The sequence below is a fragment of the Prionailurus bengalensis genome, chromosome C1, assembly GCF_016509475.1.
Source record: "Prionailurus bengalensis isolate Pbe53 chromosome C1, Fcat_Pben_1.1_paternal_pri, whole genome shotgun sequence".
Lineage (NCBI taxonomy): Eukaryota > Metazoa > Chordata > Mammalia > Carnivora > Felidae > Prionailurus > Prionailurus bengalensis.
The window spans coordinates 216,158,773-216,182,348 of NC_057345.1; the positions used below are offsets into that span (position 1 = coordinate 216,158,773).

Sequence of the window (23,576 nt, forward strand, 5' to 3'; positions counted from 1 at the left end):
TCTCGTTTTCGTTATGTGTGTGTGTATGTATATAATTATATACACAATGAAATTGTCTATGTGATGAAAACATGAGGGACTCTTAATTGAACTCTGAGTGTCTTTCTGTTCACATTCTGAAAGTTGTTTTTTCTCCCAGTAGAAGAGTGTGATTAAAGACAAAATACTTTTCAGGGGTGCCTGGGTGGCTCAGTCGGTTAAGCATCCAGCTTCGACTCAGATCATGATCTCCTGGTTTGTGGGTTTGAGCCCTGTGTCAGGCTCCGTGCTGATAGTTCAGAGCCTGGAGCCTGCTTTGGATTCTGTGTCTCCCTCCTTCTCTGCCCCTCCCCTGCTCATGCTCTGTCTCTCTCTCTCTCAAAAATAAACATTAAAAAAAATTTAAAATAAAAAGACAAAACACTTTTCTGATCCAGTTATCGAAGAAAATTTTCTTTTTTTTTTTTTTTTTTTTTTTTAAATTTTTTTTTTTTTCAACGTTTATTTATTTTTGGGACAGAGAGAGACAGAGCATGAACGAGGGAGGGGCAGAGAGAGAGGGAGACACAGAATCGGAAACAGGCTCCAGGCTCTGAGCCATCAGCCCAGAGCCTGATGCGGGGCTCGAACTCACAGACCGCGAGATCGTGACCTGGCTGAAGTCGGACGCTTAACCGACTATGCCACCCAGGCGCCCCAAAATATATATGTATTTTTTTTTTCAACATTTATTTATTTTTGGGACAGAGAGAGACAGAGCATGAACAGGGGAGGGCAGAGAGAGAGGGAGACACAGAATCGGAAACAGGCTCCAGGCTCTGAGCCATCAGCCCAGAGCCTGACGCGGGGCTCGAACTCACGGACCGCGAGATCGTGACCTGGCTGAAGTTGGACGCTTAACCGACTGCGCCACCCAGGCGCCCCTCGAAGAAAATTTTCAAGTATGTAAATGTAAATAGGAAATTTAAAACAATCTATATTCGTATTACCCAAAGATAACTGGTAATAATTTCGGCTGATGTCATTCCCACCAAATACATTTTATAAAATATGGTTTTTTAACCTTCTTTCTTTAGTTAACAGTGAGCCTTTTCATTTGTAATATCCTCTAAAATCTTGTGTATTAATGTTGCATAGTATTTCAGCGTATATGTCTGTTAAATTTAACCAGTCCCTATATTGAACGTATTTTCCTATCGTAAGTAATATTGTGATATGCACTTGTACACAGATCCTTTGGTGCATTTCTGATTATTTCTTTAAATTCTTGGACATGGAATTCCATTTGAGGTACAAATTAGGAGCTGTTAAAAGGCCTCTGAAAAATGGGTGATACATGTCACGACTTATACGAGCCTTGGAAACGTTAGCTAAATGGAAGAAGTCAGACACAAAAGGCCACATATTTGATGATTCCATTTATATGAAATGCCACAGTAGGCAAATCTGTAGAGACAGAAAGTAGCTGAGTGGTGGGGCGGGGGCCTGTGGAGGAGGGAAGAATGGTTGCTGGAGGTACAGGCTTTTTTCAGGGGGTGACAGAATGTTCTAAAATTAGATACAGGTGATAGTTGCCCAACTTTGGGAGTATGCTAAAAGCCACTAAGTTGTACACTTTAAAAGGGTGAACTGTGTGGGAATTATATCTCGGTAAAAATATGGAAACAATAGGATGGCACTATGCTTTTGGTACCACGTGAGTTAACACGGAGCTCTGTCAGCCTGCTCCGACAGTGAACCCTGATTTGTATGTTGTCTCTATGGGAAATGTGTTCAGAGTGCCCACACTGGACTTGCAGATGTGGAGGCATTCTGTGTTGGAGAAACCTCTGGAACCACATCTCTGTCAGGTAGTCATGGACGATTCCCAGCCTTCAGGGACGAGGCACCGATTCTCTCACATTTATTTTTGATTTCGTTAGTGCTTTAAAAACTGCCTTTTCACCTGAGGATGTACTGAGAGGGGACAAGAGAAAGATTAATACTGAGGTTACCCAGAAACATGCGTAGATAGGCAAGCTCCTCCCATGAGTGACCCGTGATGGTGTATGGAACATGGAGATACACGGGGCGAGTTCACGGCCCGCTTCCCGCCAGTCATGCTTCCGTAGAGAGTCCGGCAGTTCCGGAGCTGTGAGCAATAGAAGTATTTTCTTGGCTTAAAATTCACACTTGATGATCTTCCCCGTCAGTCACCCCTGCAGTATTTCTCGCCCGCACCCCGAACCTGGTGCTTACCGTACAGCCAACTGCCCGAGTCCCTGTGTGGGTCTGTCTGAAGTCGGCCCTCCCGAAAGGCAGGGCCCAGCCGTGGACTTGGCCAGTGCTTGGCACACGTGCGCCAGGAGCAAGTGCAGGCCGAATGCGTTTGTCCAGAAGCTGCTACGTTTCCTGGGACATCTCATTTGGTTTTCCAGCTATTCCTGGAGTAATTCCCCAATTGCACAATGTCTACTAAAGTGCCTGCCTGCTACAATCAGTCCGTGAAAGCTGCTGCAGTTGGAAACCTTTTGTAGCTGAGAAGCATGAGTACATTTACTCCACAGTACAAAAGGCTCCATTTTTATTTCTCCCCCGGATGGCCAGAGAGCTAGAACGTTAAGAAATGAGGGCCCATAGGAGAAGAGACTGCCAAGGGAGATGGGGGAGGGTATGTGGGGAAGGGAGAGATTTTAGACAGGCTGGATGGAGGAGGTGTCACAAACGAGGCTCATGTAACTAGAGGGGGTCTGCTTGTCATCCTGTTCTTTAAGAACAGTGTGAGGCTGGGGTGAGGCTGGAGACGTAGAGATTGCCTTCAGATTCTTCCTTGGTGGCATGGCGGCAGCGGGAGCTTCCAGAAGATGGGGAGTAGAGCTCACGGTGTCTTCTGCCTTCTCACCTTCAGGTGGGGCCGCCCCCTCACAAGGCCAAAAAAGTGGCGTGAATAGGAGAAGGGAATTTGCCAGCTTTAGGTTCCAGCCTCTGTAATGTGAAATTATATGTTTCTGATGATTAAACATGTTAATACTAATCTCTGAAAACTTAGAGGCTTTTCATATCTCATTGCCAACTTGCCCTTAGAACTTCTATCAATGGGACTTCATGAAAGTTCTTTTTTTCTTAAGTTTATTTATTTTTAGAGAGAGAGTGAGAGAGAGAGAGTGAGAACATGTGCACATACTCTAGCAGGGGAGGGGCAGAGAGAGAGGAGAGAGAGAATCCTGAGCAGGCTCTGCATTGTCAGCACAGAGCCTGATGTGGGGCTTGAACCCACAAACTGTGAGATCATGACCTGAGCTTAAGTGGGATGCTTAACTGACTAAGCCACCCAGGCGCCCTAAAAGTTCTTTTTTTAAATCCTTTTACAAACACCATGTTTTAACATTTTAGGATATCTTTGCCATTTTGATAGTTTAAAAAATGGTAATTTGTTGGGGTGCCTGGGTGACTCAAGTCGGTTGAGCGTCCAACTGTTGATTTCAGCTCAGGTCATGGTCCCAGGGTTGTGGGATTGAGCCTTGCATCTGGCTCCACGCGGAATGTGGAGCCTGCTTGAGATTCTCTGTCTCCCCCTGCCCCTCTACCCTGCTCACGTTCTCTCTTTCTCTCAAATAAAAAGGGTAATTTGTTTTGATTTGTTTCTTCAACTATCAAAGTGAGGTTGAACATTGGCTATTTGAATTTCTCTCTTTATGAATTATTTTTTTTTCATGGGCTTTCAGATAGTTAGACACTGTATTTTTAGGGTTCAAATTACCTTACTCATTGGCTTTCTCTAAATTTGCCCTCACTGGTTGTGATAGTTTTAGTGCTTTGTCTTTTTTATTTTTGAGAGTGAGCGAGCGAGCGAGCATGGGGGAAGGGCAGAGAGAGAGGGAGACACAGTATTGGAAGCAGGCTCCAGGCTGTGAGCTGTCAGCACAGAGCCCGACACAGGGCTCGAACTCATGAACCATGAGATCACCACCTGAGCTGAAGTTGGATGCTGAACTGACTGAGCCACCCAGGTACCCCTGTCTTTTTTTTTTTTTTTTTTTTCTTTTAAAGTAGATTTCATCTAGTAATGGTGGGGCTGAAGTTACCAGGTAAAAATTCTCATTTACCTTCATGCTTCTTTCCTTCTCATTTTCTAACATGTTTTAAAATTATTTTCAGCTTTATGATCATAAAATTACAGATTTATACTGAAGGTGTATTTTTACTACTATAACTTTCCAAAGGAATTTATCAATGCAGAATTTCCACTTTACTGAAACTATATATTTCAGATAAGTTTTTTAAATGGAAAAATGACTTGCCTACCAAAAAATACATGAATATAAGTGCAAGCTTGATGTGTAATGACCACTCAGATTGAGTGATAGAACATATCCAGGCCCAGAGAGGCTCCGCTCGTGATCTCTCACAGTCATGGTTACCCTCCCCTCTCCAAATGTAAACACTATCCTGACCATCCAATACTGTAGATTAGTTTTGATGGTTTTAGATATTTGATATAAATGGGACTCATAATGTATATTATTTTGTATCTTTTGTGATCTGTACATTTCCTAATATCATGGCACTTGGGGGATTTTTCTTGTTGTATTGTTACTGATTTCTAGCTTAATTTTACTATGATCAGAGAATATACTTTGTGAGTTTAAACCTTTGAAATTGATGAGACTTTTTATCACCTACAAGTTTTCATAAATGTTGCATGTGCATTTGACTGTAACTCAGATTCAGTAGTTTCTGTATGCAGTTGATTAGGACAAAGGTTTAGTTATTTTTCTCAAATATTTTATAACCTACTGATTTGTTTTTCCACTTTTCCTATTAGTTATTAAGATTGATTAAAATCTCCTGTGATTTTGGACTTACCTGGTTTTTGTTTTCATTCTGCTAGTCCTGCTTTATATATGTAGAGGGTTATTTTTAAGTGCATATAGATTTAGGGTTATTTTATATTCTTACTAGATTGAGCCTTTTATGAAATAACCTTCTGTTCTCTTCATATTTTTTTGCCTTCAAGTTTACTTTGATGTTACTATAGCTGCAATAGCTTTTTTGCGGTTGGTAATTATTTTGTAAGTAATGGTACATAATTTTCGATTCTTTTGCTTTCAAGCCTTTTTGTTTATATATAGGGTGTATCTCTTGTAAGCAACATATGGTTTTGTGGTTTTTAAAATTAACCATTGTATTATTTAATTGGATTATATTTTCAGTTGGGTTGGATTATTTTTAATCTGTGATTAGTTTAGATACTCTTGTATTTGGGTATAAATCTAACATATTCTTTTTGTCTTTTTATATTTTTTCACACATTTCTTTCTTTCTTAAATGGATTAATTATTTCTTTTTACCTTCTGTTATAGCTTGTTTTTTTTTTTTTTTTAAGATTCAGTTCTTTAATTTTTAAAAAAATTTTTTTTTAATGTTTATTTATTTTTGAAGGAGAGAGAGACAGAGTGTAAGCAGGGGAGGGGCAGAGAAGGAGGGAGACACAGAATCCAAAGCAGGCTCCAGGCTCTAAGCTGTCAGCACAGAGCCAGCGGATGTGGGGCTCAAACACACAAACCGTGAGATCATGACCTGAGCCGAAGTTGGACACTTAACTGACTGGGCCATCCAGGTGCCCCTGTTATGGCTTGTTTTGTATGCATTATTTTAGGGGTATTTGGGTGGCTCAGTTAGTTGAGCGTCTGACTTTGGCTCAGGTCATGATCTCACGGTTCGTGGGTTTGAGCCCCTCATTGGGCTCTGCACTAACAGCTTGGAGCCTGGAGCCTGCTTCAGATCCTGTATCTCCCTCTCTCTCTGCCCCTCCCCTGCTCATGCTCTCTCTTTCTCAAAAATAAACATTAAAAACAAGTGTATACATGATTTTAGTGTATATTTTACAGATTACAAAATACATCCTTGACTTTAATTAAATTCTAGTAAGAGTACTAAAGTACTAAAGAAGTACTTTTAGTGCTTCCCAGATAACGCAAGGACCCTAGAGCCTTTCCACTCTCTATACTCTTCATTGCTACTGAAGTCATAATTGAAATTACAATTAAGTTGTGGTACTTAAATAAAAAACAACCATCTCTGTACTCTCCTCTAGCCTTTCTGCTGGTTTCTTAAATTTTATAAATATTTGAAGCCTCATAGGACCTTCATTTAGATTTATAATGGATATTTAACCTTTCTGTTGCTTTTCATTTCTTTTTGTATTTCTGTGATCCATTTGTGGTAATATTCCTTCTGTGTGGAAAAACTCCCTTCAGTATTTCTTTAGTATAGGTTTCTCTTTTTGTTTGAAATACCTTTATTTCACCTTTTTGAAGGATGTTTTTGCTTGTTACACAATTCTAGCGTGGCAGTTATTTTCTTAGAGCAATCTAGAAATGTTATTGTAGGGGTGCCTGGCTGGCTCAGTTGGTGGAACATGCGACTCTTGGTCTCAGGGTCATGAGTTTTAGCCCCACGTTGCACAGATAGCTTACATTAAAAAAAAAGTCCTTGTATTTTAGCTTCCATTATTTCTTTAGAAACTCATTAGCAGCTCATTGTTGCTCCTTGGATGGAGTAGTATATTCTTCCTACTACTTTAAAATTTTTCGTATTTTTTTTACGATTTTTCCAGGCACAGCTCTTTGTATTTATCTTGCTTAGTATTCCTAGCACTTCTGAAATCTATGGATTTAGATTCCTTTTATTGTCAGTTTGGGCAAAGTCTTGGTTATTATTTCTTCAAGTGTTGCCTCTACCCATTCATTTTTTCCTCTTATTCTGGGGCTTGTGTGTTAGATCTTTTCACTCTCTTCCATTTGTTTTTTGTATTCTTTAAAAAGAGTATTTTCTATTCTTTTCTCTCGGGGTGTTTTATTATCATTATTATCTTTTGATGTTCTTCAGGTCTTTCTTGTTTGTTATTAAATCCATTTCAGGGGGCACCTGGGTGGCTCAGTTGGTTAAGAGTCCAACTCTTGGTTTTGGCTCGGGTCATGACCTCACAGTTCGTGGGTTTGAGCCCCACACTGAGCTCTGTGCTGTCCGGACAGAGTCTGCTTGGGATTCCTCCCTCTCTCTCTCTCCCTCTGCCCCTCCCTTGCTTTCTCTGTCTCTCTCTCAAAAATAAATGAACTTAAAAAAATCCATTTCAGTTCCTTTGTCTTTCAGCTTGAGAATTTTCATTTGATTTTTTAAAAAAGATTTCTAGTTGCCTGCCAAAGTCCCTATATTAAGCATATTTATGTTAAAGTCTATGTCTGAAAACTCAAATATCTGGTTCTTTTATGGGTCTTCTTCTATTGTCTGGCCTTTCTGTTGGCTTTTGTTCCTTTAGTCTTTTTTTCTTGCATGCCTGTTAATTTTGGTTGACAAATATTGTTGGAAAACCGTCAAGATAATTTTATGCTCAGGTGATGGTGTCTTCCCTTAGAGAGCATTTACTTTTGCTTCTAGTTAGGTAAGCAGGGTAGCAGCAGATTATCTTAAATCCAGTTTGTGATAGAGCTAATTTGAATGTGGGCTTTACTTTTTCCATTGGCCGGTCTCTTTGCACTCCTTATGGGATACTCCTTCAGAAGTCTCATCTATAAATTTGAGGTATTCGTTCTCTATTGGGCTCTGAATTTGTGTTTTTCCCACCAGTCCTGTGGTATTACCAGAAGCTCTGTTTAGCGTCTCAGCCTCTTCCACTTATGAGTGAATCCACTTATGAATGAATCTGCAGTTGTCACTAGTTTAATTTTTTCTGCATCTTGTCACTCAGTGATATTTATAGGTGTCTGACATTAAGATCACCGATTATAAAACGTGAGATACCATTTACTTGAAGGATGATGTATTTACCAAAGGGAATAATGTTTGGCCTTTGTCATTTATGAAATTTGTTGTTTAGGTCTTCTTATGATCCTGTTTTTAATTTACCTGATCTTCCATAGACTGATGAAGAATTACTCTATTTCAGGACAATTATATTTGTCATTTTATTCTTATATTTGCAACATGTTTCACCTTCATCATTTTTGAAGCTCTTTTAAAAAAAAAGCGCGTGGATGTTAATACCACCATTCCTGAGTAACCATTTGTCAATAAGGTACGATCTTTTTTACACTGAATAGTTCTTACCACTAACTGTGATACTAATATTGCCATCTTTTTTTGTTCAGAATTTAAGAATGTGTACTTCACTCTCCCACCCTCACTTCTAGCTTCAGTTTTTCCTTGTTATTTTAGATTGTAATTCTTGTAAGCAGTACGTGGTTAGAAGTTGTTTTACTTCAGTCTGGAGCTCTTTGCCTGTAATAGTGGACTTTAGACATTTTCTACTTGTCAGGGTTTGTGCACTTCGGACTCCTGTGTTTGGTGGCTGACTGTTGTGCTTTCTTGATTGGATGCTTCCTTGGTACCTCTCTTCTGTTTGGCATTTTTGTGAGTGGTGTGCACTGTTGATATTTGTTAATGATTTGAGTTTAAAATTCCTTTAAAAAATACATTTATAATTCACAGATTCTCTTATGCTGTATCTGCTTATAGCCAGCCCAGTTGGTGATGTCCTTTTCTGGTCAACCTTTGTAACTGACAGGGTGTTTAGTCACATAGAACACGCTTCTCAGTGCTTTCTTTCACCAACTGTTGTTTGTATTACACTAATGAAAATGAGAAGGCATCGAGGAACAAAGAAAAATAATGTAGAATGTTCTGCTTTCCACAAAGGAAACAAAATATGGTGTTTGTTTGTTTTTTTTTTTTATTAGATAATTCCAACGACATCATGATTTCTGATACTGGTGTTGGAGGGGAGGCATCTGAAGCTAGCCTTGCTGTTGTCGTTATCGTCGAGGATATCTGTACATTTCTGCTTGAAATCTTGTGGGGTTCTTTTTCTCTTCTGTGCTGTTGGATTTTGCTTACTAGTTTGTCTGGTATATACTAAATCTTCTGTCTTCCAGACTTGCTTTTGGTTTTCCAACTTTTACAAAGATCTTTTTTTCCTTTTATTTTCTGTATAGTTCTGGTTCATGTGCTTTGTCTTGTTCTTTGGGAACTTTGTTGTTTGCTCATTTATTGGTTCAGAATATGTCTATTGAGGGCCTGCCCAGGGCGGAGCACCATTCTCAGTGGTGGAGTTTCATTGGTGAGCAGAAAAGAGGGGCTCTTCGTCAAGCTCGTGTCCTCCTCGGGCCTCAGGGCAGCACGCAGGAAGAGGTGACAGCTGAAACAGGTGGTAGGGAAGGAAGGCTGCATAGTGAGGACCCCCCCCCCCCCCCCACTGGTACTGGGGTGGAGTTGGGAGGACTGCCCCTGAAGAGGTGATATTTTCCTTGAGATGTGAAGACCTGTTAGTGGTAAATCAGCTGAAGGAAGTGTGTGCAGGTGTGTGTGCCTGTAGGCGCCCTAGAATGGGGCAGGTCAGGGGCCCAGCGTGTGCAAAGGCCTCGTGATGGAGGACACGGCACAGCCTGTGTGAAGAAGCGGAAGAAGGGCTGTGTGGCTGCTGAGGCCTGAGGGGGAGAGAGAGACCGGAGGGAGGGCTCCAGGCTTCATCCTTCACCAGGTAATACCATTGAATCGTTCCGTTTGGTGAATTTCCCAGACTTGCAGTGTGAGAATGTTATACTCTGGTTGCAATGTGGAGGGTGACCTGAAGGAGGAAGGGAGAGGGCAGAGGGTATGTAGGAGGCGGCGGGAGACCACCTGCTGCTGGTTCTGAGTGGAGGGGGACAGAGGGCGGGCACTGGACAGGTGGTGCCATCGGCACAGCCCCGTGGAGGCGGATGAAGGTGTCAGGTTTTGTCCAGGAGGGTTCTGTATCTCCGTGTCTGTCGAGTTCTCCTGCATTATTTAAATTTGTTGATTTTCCCAGATTCTATTCAGGAAAGTTTTAATTTTATTTCCTATTGCATTTCCTTATGATTTTTACCCCCATCCAGCATAGCTTTCATGTTATTTTTGCCTTGTTTTTATCTCCTGGTCAATTCTCATTTGATAGAGAGGTTTTTTTTTTTTTTTTTTTTTTTTAATTAATTTCTTTATTTTGAGAGAAAGCACAAGTTGGGGAGGAGGGAGAGGGAGAGTGAGAGAATCTTAAGCAGGCTCCACGCTTCGCACGGAGCCCGATGTGGGGCTCAATTTCACAACCCGGAGATCATGACCTGAGCTAAAATCAAGACGCTTAACAGACTGAGCCACCCAGGCACCCAGATAGAGAGAGAATCTAAAAATTCTTTCTGTTTAATGTCATTTTCTGCTTCGGGGAAGATTTTCCATTTTCTCTTGGGCTTCCAAATGTTTTCATTGATTTGGATTTCCCCCTTGCCTGATCTCTTTATCTTTGAGTTTTCGGTGGTGATTTTGTCTTCCAGTCCCGCACTGGCTTCTTTTATGACCTTCCCGGAGCGGCATAGAGCTGTAGAGTGTGCACGGAGGAGCAGAGTTTAGTGCTCTTACTTATTTTGCCAAGTCAGTGTTTTCATCATTTAAAGCTTTGTCCTATTTTAATAAAGATGCGATGAAATGTCATCACCTCCTTTAATGTTACTTGAAGTGTCAAAATGCCGCAAAAACAAGTCCAAGTAGTGGGGCGTGGCACAGCTCCATTCCCCCTGCCCCCCCTGCCCCCCCTCCCCGTCCCTGAGAGCCCCTCCTCTGAGTCCATTTGGGTCTGCTTGTCACAGGGCTGTAGCATCTCCTGCGCGAGAGCAAGGGTTTAGTTTTGCTCACTGCTGTACCTGAGAGCCCCCCCACAGTACTGCTCGAAGGGTGACTTGATTGCCACTGACTCCAGGATGACTTTGGCCCCGCCCCGTTCCTCTGGCTGATCTCACCAGCAGAACGCTTCCAGTGCGCACTCCGGGCGGCTGGGCAGGTCTGCCCTCACGTGGTGTGTGGTTCCGTGGGCGCAGCGGGCCGGGGAGGAACCAGCTCGGGGCTGCGGTGGGGGGCAGGTGTCAGGGGCGAGAGTCTTGGAGGCCTGAGGCTGAGAGGGAGCCCTGGCCAGCAATGCGAGTGTCCAGGGGATGGAAGTGGTTCCTGCCAGAGAGGGCAGAGCGTGTGAGGGCGGCGAGATGGGCAGAGGTCAGAGGTGAAGTGCTTTCCACGCCGTGCGGAGTTTGGACTTTTTTGTCATGGGTGCTGGGAAGCCGTTAAGGTTCTTCTAAGTCACCAAAGCCGGGGTTGGTGACTGTTTTTGTTACAAGTCTGGCTGCTGCCGAAGACGAGGTCTTGCAGGAAGAGGAGGTCAGCATGGTTGTGTGGAGGTCGGACGGGTGGCCTTGCTGTGGCCCAGTGGGACGTGTGGAAGCCTCGATGGAGCTACTGTGGAGAGGAGGGGCCGGATGGAGAGCAGGGTTGCAGGCGCTTTGGCTAGGCACTTCTCGTTGGTACCATGCTGTTCCTTGTCTTGCATGACTTGGGAATTCAGTAGGGTGGTGAGGAAAAGTGGGATTTTGAGCAGTTGGTAATTGCTGCTTTCCCAGAAAGCAGCTCTGCACGAGGCCCCACGCTACATGCGTGCAGGGCCAGACTCAGGGGTGGCTGTGGACGCCCTCCCTTTACCAGGGGTGCATCACTGACCCCTCCAGTTCTGGAAATTTCACCTCAGAGGCTGACTTCCTGGTTGCTGGTGTCAGAGGCTCTGTCCCTTTTGAGGGAGGTAGAATGAGCCGAGGTGAATTTAGTGAAGGTTTTCTAAGCTAAGTAGGACCGAGGGACTCGTCATCGGAGGGTGACACTGGTGCTGCTGATGGACAGCGGGAAGCAGGTTGAGGGCTGACTGCAGGCGGGTGCAGGCCGAGTACTGGCCCGTGTCCCTTGGATGGCAGGGAGCCCGGGGCCCACGGGGATTGCGAGGCGTTTGCACCCGCATTGCCTGGGAGAGGACGGTGGCTCTCTGGAAGTTCATTCCGCACTCTGGAGCCCTTTACCTCTGTCGGGGAGGTCATCTGCTGTCCCAGCATCACGAGCTTGAGGCCTGACCCCCCCGCCTCGAACCCCTTGGGCTCTGGTGCTGGTGTTGGACGGTACCTTGGCCCTGGGACCAGCAGCCAGTTCTGGTCTTGTCCAGGTGCACGTCCCGTTCCCCAGGCTGGTAGGTGGGGGTGCCCACGGCACCCTCCCTCGGTGGGGCTCTGGGTCCCCCCTGAGCAGCCAGAGGGCGGGGACGGACGCTGACGTCATCAGGGACCGAGAAAGCCAGCGCTGTGGGGGAACAGGATCCCAAGGAAAGGACGGGGCTTTATAAGTTACGCAGCTTGTGTGTTAGGGACTCAGGCTGTAATAGGTTCGGTTACCCTTTACTTCATTTTTGGGGAAAATGATGTGCTATGTGGTGTTCCATGTTCTGGTTTTCCCAGAGGAATCAGGGACCCTGTCTTTGAACGTCTGGGATCTATATTTCCTCAAGTGTAAGAACCTAGACAGTAGAACTAGGTTATATTCTTTTTTCACTGCTGAAAGTACCCAGCGTGGGACCTTGTGCAGAAGCAGCAGGGCTCAGAGACAAGGACGGGGAAGCCAGGTCATGAATCTCAGCTCACTAGCTGAGTGGCCCTGGGCAAGTCACTGAACAGCTCTGAGCCTCAGCTTCCTCATCTGAGACATGGGATAATAATAGTACCTACTTATGGGGTTGCTGTGAGGATTAAATGAGCTGATAGAATGTAGACATGACGTAAGTGTTGGCTGTTGTTAACATGATTATAGGCACTCACTGCCTATCTATTCAGTGGGTAAATTGAAAGCAGTGGACCAAATTAATGTATGACATCCTTTGGTACTTAACTAGACCTTTTCCTTTTAGTTTGAGTTACTTACACTTCTTAAGTGAAATGTTTCATACTTTCTCTGTTTGCTGAATAATAACTTCTAATTAAAATCACTGTGGATTATTCTAGACTTCACTGGCCCTAAAAGCAGTCGGGCTGTTTTACTCTTATCCCTGGGGTCCTGGCAGCAACCGCACTTGAGTTGGACCTTGAAGAGGAAAGACAAGTTTGACTGGAATATGCCTGAAATATAAAACCATTAAAAAGAGTCACATTCTGCCCATTTCTAAAAGCAGTGTAAATCATCAAGGGCCACCTCAGTTCTTACCTCCTCCAGTCCATGGGATGTGGCGCTCCCCAGCTGTCCCAGCCTCTCGCCTCGCCACGGACCTGCTCCAGCCGACCTGCTTTTTGTAGGGAACCAGTACCCTGTGCACAGGTCACCCTGGTCTTGGTGGGGCTCCTCAGTATGGGGGCCCTTTGCTGAAGTTCCCTCTACAGACCTGTCCATTCCTCAAAGGTAGGGTGACAACTGTCTCTTCTGGGAGGTCTTCGTGTTCATGCCGTGGTCAGAAGGTAACATGTTGCCACCTTCTGCTTACTCAGGGCAGCGGTTCCCAAACTTGGCTGTGCCTGAGCACCCTTTGGGAAAAAAATATCGGCACCATCCCCAGAGATTCTGATGCCGATTTGTAAGTGGGTGACTTTTCGGTGCTTTCCATGATTTTGCAGTGCAGCCACGTTTGGGACTCACACTCTTGTGATGCCAGATGCGCACAGGCTCCTTAGTAATCTGTGCACTTGGTCACACTTTCTTAGGTCTTGACTTGAGGCCAGGGGTTCTCTTTGAAGCTTGCTGTTCCCCGTGCAGGATGCACATGGGCTCTGTGCCGGCGAGCGTGAGCCAGGAAGGAGGCTTTGTTGCTTCTTTCTCTTCAGAGAGGATATTGAATGGTTCATTCGTCGCAGTGGACTATGCTGTGGGTTGCTGTTACCCTCTTACAAATGCCCTTCGTACTGGGCCGAGAGCTTGCTGGGAGCTGTGCGTCTTTGGATTCTGATGAGCAGCTATGGGTTGGGCCCGGCTCCTTTTTCTGTGTGTGTGTGTGTGTGTGTGTGTGTGTGTACGCACGCTCATGTATGTATGTCCATGTGTGTGTCTGTCTGTGTGTCTCTGGGTGGTGTCCACTTTTGTGTGTGTGTGTGTGTGTGTGTGTGTGTGTGTGTGTGTGTTTCCCTTAAGTTTGACAGTGTGAAAACTTCTTATCTACCCCTGGAGAGCCCAGCAACAATTTGACAACACTCCGGCTGTACCTTGGCATTCTGATTTCTGAAAACAAACAGAAACCAATTGGAAAAGACGCAGGTTTTGGACAGACTTGTTTTTCCTTCTTTCAAGCATCCAGCGTGGAGGTACTCTCTCTGCCCAGTGCCTGAGGGCAGACGGACATGGATAAACATGTCCCCTGCACTCAGGGACTTCTCACAGCCTGTTAGACGTGAAAAGAAGTGATTATAGTGTCCCGTGACAGGTGTAACAGCAGAAGGGGCAGAACACAGTGCGAGCGTGGGGCAGATCTCTGTGGGCCCGGGGGCTGATCTGGCCACTGAGAAGGGGCGAGTGAGTGGGCTGGGGGGCGGGCCCCAGGAGCGTCCCGGGACCGGAACCCGTGCAGGCAGCTTACCCCCTTACTGTGCAGAGTGCTTACATCATAATAATGGTTCTAGAGGAGATTTAAAGTGAGGGGAGGAAAGGTCACAGTTCAGCAGCTCTTCTCTTTCTCCGAGTCCCTTCAGGCTTTTGCCGGGGGCGTATGCTGCTTTTCCCATGTTATACGCAGAGCAGCGTGTGTGTAACTTTACATTTTCATCGTAAGCCCTTCCACGTCATGGGTCTATAACGATCACTTGTGTAGGTGTGACATTTCATCTGTAGATGTGGCAAAGTTGATCATTTAAACTCTATTTCCTCGCTCTGTAGCACTGGGGGCTCAGAATGTGTGTTCAGGTGTTCGTGCAGATGGTACGGCTAGAACAAGCATCGTAGGCCGCAGGAGGGACGTTTGGGAAAATGAGTGTGGTCTCCCTTGCAGAGCAGCCCCTGTGCTGAGCCCCCTGCCCGAGAGAGGGTGCAGTTCTCCTTGAGAGGGCAGCCTTCGCTCTGTCTTGTGTCCTTTTTGTTGCCTGATCTATTTGATTCGGGCTTGGTTCTGGTTTACAGCTTCCTCGGCTTCTGTCTACCTCATTTCAGATGGATCATGGTTGGGGCTGTACTGTGTCCTGATTCCCCAGAATCTCTGGTGAGCGTGTCACGTGCCTGTGATAAAGGAATAGAGGCGAGGCTGGGTTGATGATGAGGAAGTGGGCAGATCAGGGGACCTGGGTGGAAGTGACCGAGCTGAGCTGGCCGAGGAAGGAGCGAGAGCAGAAGGGTGGGCTGGAGAAGGGCAGAGGATGAGTGAGTGCACGCTGGCGTGAGGGGCAGGGGTGTGAGAGGGAGCGGAGGGGGCACGGGCAGAGGGCTGGAAGCGAGACGCCAGTGTCTGTTGGCATCATGTGAGAACAGAGTAAAGGGAAGGAGAAGGCCCTATTAAATAAATTTAAATTTATTTTTAAATTTCAGGAAAATGGATTGCAAATAATGGGGATGGACAATAAAGAGGGTTTTCAGTATGAACTGGATGAGAATTAAGTGTAGGATATTCATGCTTAGAGGGCCACTTCTGCGTCATGCCATATATAACACTGCATGCATAAAAGGGAGTTTATATTGAATTCCCAGTATTTAATGTTTAGAAAATCATAGAGATGTGTTTCTTAGAAGAGGGTTTGGCTGCACTGTTAGTGTCCTGGGGCTGCCAGGACAGACTAGAACGACAGAGATTTATTCTGTCACCCTTCTAGAGGTCAGAAATCCAAGACGGAGGTGTGGTGGGACTGTGCCTCCTCCCGAGGCCTAGGGGAGACTCCACGCCAGCCCCTCCCAGCCCCTGGCTCTCCTGGGCTTGTGGCCACATCCCTCCAGTCTCTGCCTGTCTCCACATGGCTGTCCCCTGCTTCCTGGTTCCTCTCTTGTCTGTTTTCAGAACACTTGTCACTGATTTAGGGCCCAATCAGATAACCTAGGATGATTTCATCTCTGGATCCTTAATTACATTTGCAAAGATCCTTATTCTAAATAAGCTGATGTTCACAGGTTCCAGGGGATCGAATGTGCACATATCATTTTGGAGGCCATCATTCATCCTTCTTCATCTGCTTATAAGAAAAAATGCCAAAATAAGAATGATGTGAACACGTAAAGTTTTATTCCATGCAAAGGAAGGCAGTCCTTGGTCAGTATGGCAGTTCCACAGAGTCATCTGGGTCCTTCCAGAATTTGGTTCTCCTAGCTCAAGATCAGTGCCAGAGTGCCAGTCCCCTTTTATCTCTCTCTCTCTCTTTTTAAGTTTATTTATTTTGAGAGAGAGAGAGAGAGAGAGAGAGAGAGAGAGAGAACACGAGCGGAGGAGGGGCAAAGGTGGGGGGTGTTCAGAGAATCCCAAGTGGGCTCCCTGCCGACAGCCCGATGCGGGGCTAGAGCCCATGACCTGTGAGGTCACGACCTGTGAGATCACGACCTGAGCAGAACTCAGATGCCTAACTGACTGAGTTACCCAGGCACCCCTCGTATCTCCTTTAGAGAGAGGAGAGAGAGGGAAGAGAGAAAAAGTGTGTTGCCTGGTAGCAGCTTTTAACTTACGTTCGGATTCCTGCAAGGGGTCTGTGGACATGACTATATTTTATTAAAATTGGTTTCCATTGCAATCCTAAGTGTTTCAATTTTTGTATTTAGACACATTCTGAGAAGGGGTCCATAGGCTTCACCAGCCTGTCGCAAGGGGTCCATGGCACAAAAAAGATGTGCCATATTTCAGTGTAATTTCCTATAAATTGGGAATTGTATTCTCATGTGGGATATACGTGTTTAGAGGACTGCTTCTGCAGAATGCCATATTGAAATCTCACCTGGCTTCCCCGAAGTATCGTGGCGCACCTCTGCCTGGTCATGTTTCCACACCGCACGGCTTGCTGGGTTGGGGATTGATCCAGCAGGCTTTGCTCCTAGTGTCCTCCTAATGATTGCCCTGAAATGACCGTGTGAGGATAACCGTGCCCTGCAAAGAGAGGAGTAATTTGTCATGTCTGTATTTGAGACTTCCCTTTCCCCAAGTGATATTGTTGAGTAGGCCCTACGCACGATGTGGGGCTTGAACTCATGACCCTGAGGTCAAGACTCACATGTGCTACTGACTGAGCCAGACAGGTACCCTGTTATTGTTGAAATATTTAATGGTATGCAGAGGTTTTATGAAGTCTATTATAAAGGTGGTCTTCTTTGTTAGCTGCGTGACTCCATTTTCTCATCTGTGAAATGGGGATAGCCTCTCCTAGGTCCCTGGGTTGGCAAAAAAGTGCCCTCTGAGGGTTTCCCGATTTCTATCTCCACTGGCACTCATCAGTGATAGTAAGAAGGTGATAGGGTTCAACTTGCACACTTAGCAGTTATTCTGATACACAGGAATTTTAGATGGAGTCCAGAGAGTGTTAAAAAATAGCGTCTGCTGCTGAAGAGTAGGTATTGGGAGAGTTATTATCCTTAGAATTATCAAGCAATAACTACTAAAAACAGGAGAAATAAAAGGTTCCTGTTTTTAGTAGTTATTGCCTAATAACTTCAAGTAAGAAAGAAGCTATGCAATGATTTTAAGTAATATTTTTAGTGCTTTTAAATCTCATCTGTTAGGCATTCATGTTTGTTGAATGAATGAACGTTCCCTAGTAGAACTGCACAGGGTGGAACCCTGGACCTGACTTTCTCAGCTGTTTCCAGTCGACGTCAGCCTGTGGGGTGATCAGGGCTGCTCCTTTGCCGAGGAACCATGACCTTTATCCAGATTTCAACATCAGTTTTCCTTCTCAGCTTGTTTGGAGTTCGGATATTTCCTGGGCAAAACCCCTACGCCAGTCACTTTGGCTTGGAGAGAGGAAAAGCTATATATATAGTTGGCAAATTTCCTTCATGGAAAAACTCTTCCCAATTTCTGTGACTGCAGGCCTGGAGCTGGGGTGGGGCAGGTCGTTCTCGGGGGTTGAGGGTGTCCCATGTGTCCTCTTAAGCTAGAAGACGTGCCAGATGGGAAGCCCCACGTATTTAGGACAGCAGCGCCTGCCACCTGGGCTCCCTGCCACGAGCAAGCCCACCCACCCTGGTTCCTGCTCAAGCACAGGGCTCCAGGAGAGCTGACCTCACGTCCTGGCTGTGCCAGCTGTCAGCTGTGGGACCTGCGCTTCTCAACACCTGTCGCTTTGTCCTCCCATTGTCACAGTACTCACGTATGCTGGTGGGGCAAGTGCCCGGCACATAGTAGGTGCTTAGTGAATTAAAGGCTGTGATTGTTAAAACAGCCTTTGGGCGGTGGAATGGGACCGAGTGAGCAGCTGCAGGAGGAAGTGAATCCAGCAAACCCTCTGCTTCATAAGCCACCCTGTGTTCTCAGTTTCAAGAAGCAGGAAGAAGCAGGCGTTGAGCCAAATTGGTAGCGTGTGTTTGCTAAGTGTGGGGTTTTGCTGTCGGCAGTGCCTGCCTCTGGAGCCTCAGAGCCAGGTGCTCCACGGCAGGGGTTCAGACTCAGGTCTTACAGTTGTTCCAAGCAGGCAGAGGGAGGGGACACTGTTTCCTGACAACCTTGTGGTGGTGAGTGCTGGGGCCAGTGGTGGTCTCTTAGGTGTATTTAGAGGTGGGGGTGTAGGAGGACTCTCACTGGTCTGGGCCGTGTGGTGTTGTCCAGGAGGGGTTTTGTTGGTGAAATGTAAGCCATTTTCAGAGTGTGTGTGTGTGTGTGTGTGTGTGTGTGTGTGTGTGAGAGAGAGAGAGAGAGAGAGAGAGAGAGAGAGAGAGAGAGAGGGAGAGAGAGTTGTTGATGCTTCTAATTGTTCTTATTTACAAACGATAGAGGAAACAACCAGAATGGACAGTTGAGAGACTATAGTTTGACTCTAGTACATTTAGAGTTTTTCGGGAAGACAAACACTGGAGAAGTTATGTGGATGTGCATGAGTTTTTTCTTAGGGTGTCTAGGAAAGGAATAATTTCAGTCATCCTTTACCCAATATTCTTTGGTACATGTGCCAGGAATATGATTGAGTCAAGTCCTGTTTGTTTGTTTTTTTTTCTTTCCCCTTGAAAGTTAGGAAAATGGAATCATTCTGTAGGATATTATATTTTTTCTTAGAAAAACCCCTACTTTTCTGTCCCAGGATAACCTGGTATTTCAGAGCAGGTAGAGTAGTGAATAGAATCCTTTTATTTCCTTGAAACGACTTGTTATCAAATTAAGATAATTCCCTGCCCTGTGGTGGGGAGGCTCTGGTTTATTGACTCAATAATCCCTCCCTCTCCACAGTTGAAGCACCTGCTTTGAAATGTAAACTCAAGAATGAAACACATGATCCCCAACCCCCCCCCCCAACCCCCGGCTTTTCTTTTTTCTTTTTTTTTTTTTAGTCAGGAGGAGGACTGTAGGAACTGCTGTCCCAGTTCTCTGCAGGATGTTCAGCTAAACCTTGAGACTTCAGCCCGGTGTTGAGGTGTTCTCATAAGTCTGGGAGCACCCCCTGCACAGGGCTGTTCACTGGCTGTCCCTTCTGTACCATTTATATTTATATTTTATAGTTATAGTTACAGTTACAGTTACATTTAATTTAGTTTTTAAGTAGGCTCTATGCCCAACCTGGAACTCATGACCCTGAGATCCAGAGTCCTGTGCTCTGCTGACTCAGCCAGCCAGGTGTCCCCTGGTGGACTTGCATTGGAAAAACTGGTTCATGGGGTGCCTGGGTGGCTCAGTCAGTTGAGTGACCCACTTCAGCTTAGGTCATGATTTTGTGGTTTCATGAGTTCCAGCCCCGCATCAGGCTTTGCGCTAAAAGCACGGAGTCTGCTTGGGATTCTCTGTCTGTCTGTCTGTCTGTCTCTCTCTCACTCCCTCCCTCCCTCCCCCCGTCTGTCTTTGTTCCTTCCTTGCTTGTGCTGTCTCTCTCTCTTTCTCAAAATATACTTAAAACAACAACAACAACAGCAACAACCTGGTCGTGTCAGGTGTCCTCTCCACTGTTGCCTGATGGTCCCTGGCTGCCAAAGTCCAGAGATTGTAGATCAGAGTAATTAACACGTTTGGGGAGTAGTTAGGAGTGGGTTGGGCCCCACCCCGTCCTTGATGGGGCTGGAGGGACACTGACCTTGAGGCGGGAGCCTTGGCATCTGTCCTGCGCGACACTGAAGACCAGCACCATTTCCGTGACTGCTTTCCAGGTGGCGGTTGCCAGCTCTGGCTGTCTTCTGAGGAGTGAACGTTGCGGTTTGCTTTATGTAACAAGTATCTAATCACACCGAGGGATAGATTGGGTATTTGTTGTTCCCAAAGCCGTAAGCGCTGTTTTGTGCAGGGCACTGCCAGCTCACACACCCTGTTGTAGATGAGATAACACCCGTTAATTATTTTTAGCACTCACTTTGACTTGCACGAATTTCCTGGCTTGGATGATAAAACTATATGGTCACCCCAGTCATTCGGAGAAAGGTTCACCCTGTCCTTTAAAGACTATTCCAGTGCATTAGATGTACTTTTTATAACTTAGTTGAGGTGTCGTTGCGGTACAAGGAACTGCGCTATTTAAAGTGTAAGGCTTGTTGGGTGTTCACACCCCCGCCCCCACCCCTGTTGAAACGGTCACCGGTCAGGGCAGCAAACATTTCCATCCCCTGAATGGTTCCGTCCCCCTGAAGGTTTCCTGGGGATCCATCCTTTCTCTACCCCCTCCCCAGGGAGACATGGATCTGTTTTCTGTCTTTAAGATTATTCTGCGTTTTTTTTTTTTTTTTTTTTTTTAAATTTTTTTTTTTCCAACGTTTATTTATTTTGGGGACAGAGAGAGACAGAGCATGAACGGGGGAGGGGCAGAGAGAGAGGGAGACACAGAATCGGAAGCAGGCTCCAGGCTCTGAGCCATCAGCCCAGAGCCCGATGCGGGGCTCGAACTCACGGACCGTGAGATCGTGACCTGGCTGAAGTCGGACGCTTAACCGACTGCGCCACCCAGGCGCCCCAATTATTCTGCGTTTTTTAAAGAATTCTATATAAATTGAATAATCCCATGTAAATTGAATTGAATAATAATTCACTGTAAATTGAAAGTATGTCCCCCTTTTTATGGCATCTTTGGCTCAGTATAATGATTTTGAAATTTTCCACATTGAGTATAACCACAGTTTGTTCTTTTCCCACAATTTGTTGATCCGTGTACGTGTTAGTGGGCATTTGAGCAGTTTCTAGTTCTGAACTATTGCACGTAAATCTGCCATGAACATTTGTATACAAGTCTTTGTGTGGACATGTTTTCTTTTACCTTGGTGTAAATACCTAAAAGAATTGCTGGGTATTTAGTATATAGTAGGTGTATGTTTAACTTTTTAAGAAACCGCTCAACTCTTTTCCAAAGTGCTTGGACTTTACCATTCTCGCCAGCAGTGCATGTGAGTTCCAGCTTCTCCACATCCTCACTAGCGCTTGTCTTTTATCTTACGGTCCCGGTCCCGATAGATGGGTAGCGGTGTGGTATCCTACTGTGCTTTTAATTTCCATTTCCCTGATGACAGATAACGTCTGCATCTTTTCATGCGCCTGTTGACATTTTGTCATTTTTGTGAAGTATATGGTAGAATCATTTGTCCATTTTTGTATTGAATTGGTTGTCTTATTGTTGAGGTGTGTGACATGTGTTATGAATGTTGTTCCCAATCTGTGGCTTGCCTTTTTTTTTTTTTTTTTTAATGGCATCTTTAGAAGAATAGAGTCATTCTTTTTGGTGAAATCGAATTCATCAGTTTTTTTCTTCATGGTTCATGCTTCTTTTTTTTCTATCCAAGAGACCTTTTTCTACCTCAGCACCACAGAGGTTTTTTGCTAAAAGTTAGGATTATGATTGATGTACAGTTAATTCTGTGTGTAGTCTGAGGAAAGAGTTGATACCCATTGTTTTCCTTACGGATGTTCAGTTTTTCCAGCAGCATTGTTGAAGAGACTTTCCTTTTCTCATTGAATCACCTTGCCACCTTTGTCACAAGTCAATTGACCATATATTTGTGAATCTGTTTCCCGACTTTTTCTCCTGGTCCATTGATCTATACATCTAACCTTACCCCAGTACCATACTTGGTTGATTATCATAGCTTCGTGGTAAGTATTGAAATCAGGGCAAGTCCTCTAACTTTTGTTCTTTCTTAAAATTGCTTTGGTTATTTCTCGGTCCTTTCCATTTTCATGTAAATTTTAAGAGTAACTAGTCCATTTCTACAAAATAAGTTTGCTGGAATCTTTTTTTTTTCTCAAGCTTTTATTTTTAAGTAATCTCTTCACCCACCGTGGGGCTGGATTTCACAATCCTGACATCGAATCGCGTGCTCCACCCACTCAGCCGGCCAGGCACCCCCCTGCTGGACTGTTGATTGAAATTGCATCGAATCTATAAATCAGTTTGGGGAGAATTGATATCTTAACATTGAATTTTTCCATGAACGTGATATATAATTTATTTAGATATAATTTATTTAGATCTTATTTTAATTTCTTTCATCAAAGTTTTGTGGTTTTCAGGGTAGATGTCTTTCATGTCTTTTGTGAGATTTATGCCTGTGTAGTTTGATTTTTGTTCCTGTTAAATGAAATTTAAAAATATGTTTCGTTGTTTGCTGCAAATATATAAGAATACAATGGATTTTGTGACCTTGGAAAACAACTTATTAACTCTGGTAGTTCTTTTGTAGATTCCCCAGAAATTTCTGTATAAACCGCTATATCATCTGCAAATGGGGACAGCTGTACTTCTTTCTTACCCAAATGCCTTATATTTTTCTTGCCTCATTGCAAAAGCTAGGACTGCTTGGACAATGTTGAATAGAAGTAGTGAAAACAGGAATTTTTTCATTTCTTCTAATCTTGATAGGAAACAATTCAGCTTTTTACTTTTGAGTATGATGTTAGCTGTAGGCTTTTTGTTGGCACCTTTTTTTAAAAAGTTTTTTAAATTTATTTTGAGAGCTAGAGAAAGAGGGCGTGAGTGGGGAAGAGGCAGAGAGCAAGGGAGAGAGAATTCCAAGCAGGCCCCGCAGTGTCAGCATGGATCCCAGTGTAGGGCTCAAACCCACGAACCGTGAGATCATGACCTGAGCCGAAACCAAGAGCTGGATGCTCAACTGACTGAGACATCCAGGTGCCCTTTTGTTGGTACCCTTTATCAGTTTGAGGATTTTCTTACTTGCTGAGAATTTTTATTATGAATGGGTACTGAATTTTGTCAAATGCTTTTCTGCATCTATTGAAGTGATCATGGTTTTTCCCCCCCTTAATTTTGTTAAAAGGGCAAATTAAATTGATATTCAAATGTTAAACCAACCTTGTATTCCTGAAACAAACCTTATTTCCTCATGATGTATTATCGTTTTTATTTATTGTTAAATTTAATTTGCTTTTATTTTGTTAAGGATTTTTGCATCTATGTCCGTGAAAGATATTGATTTGGAATTTTCTTTCCTTTTATCTTTGCCAGGTTTTGGTACATGGGTTAAGCTGGCTTTATAAAACATAAACTAGCATCATAATATAAGGGGGCAATATCACTGTCCCCCCCCCCCCATTTTTGATGGAATTTGGTGTTACTTCTTTCTTAAAGTTTTGCTAGAATTTACCAGTGCCACTGGGTGTGGGGTTTTCTTTTGGGAAACGTTTTTGATAATACCTTTTGACATTTTTTATTATGAATTAAAATTTTTAT

At 44.5% G+C, this 23,576-nt stretch overlaps 1 protein-coding gene and 2 long non-coding RNA genes across 4 annotated transcripts in view; 1 reads left to right on the top strand and 2 right to left on the bottom strand.

Moving 5' to 3' along the window:
- DGKD (diacylglycerol kinase delta) overlaps positions 1-23,576 on the top strand; it is a 110,405-nt gene that overhangs the window by 29,719 nt on the left and 57,110 nt on the right. The window lies entirely within an intron of this gene.
- Positions 1,383-13,848, bottom strand: LOC122481931. The gene is made up of 2 exons (XR_006296958.1): positions 13,033-13,848; positions 1,383-2,943 (listed from the first exon to the last, which is right to left on the bottom strand). It is a non-coding gene; the product is annotated as an uncharacterized LOC122481931 (long non-coding RNA).
- On the bottom strand, positions 14,068-17,305 carry LOC122481932. Its single transcript, XR_006296959.1, has 2 exons — positions 16,713-17,305; positions 14,068-15,021 (listed from the first exon to the last, which is right to left on the bottom strand). It is a non-coding gene; the product is annotated as an uncharacterized LOC122481932 (long non-coding RNA).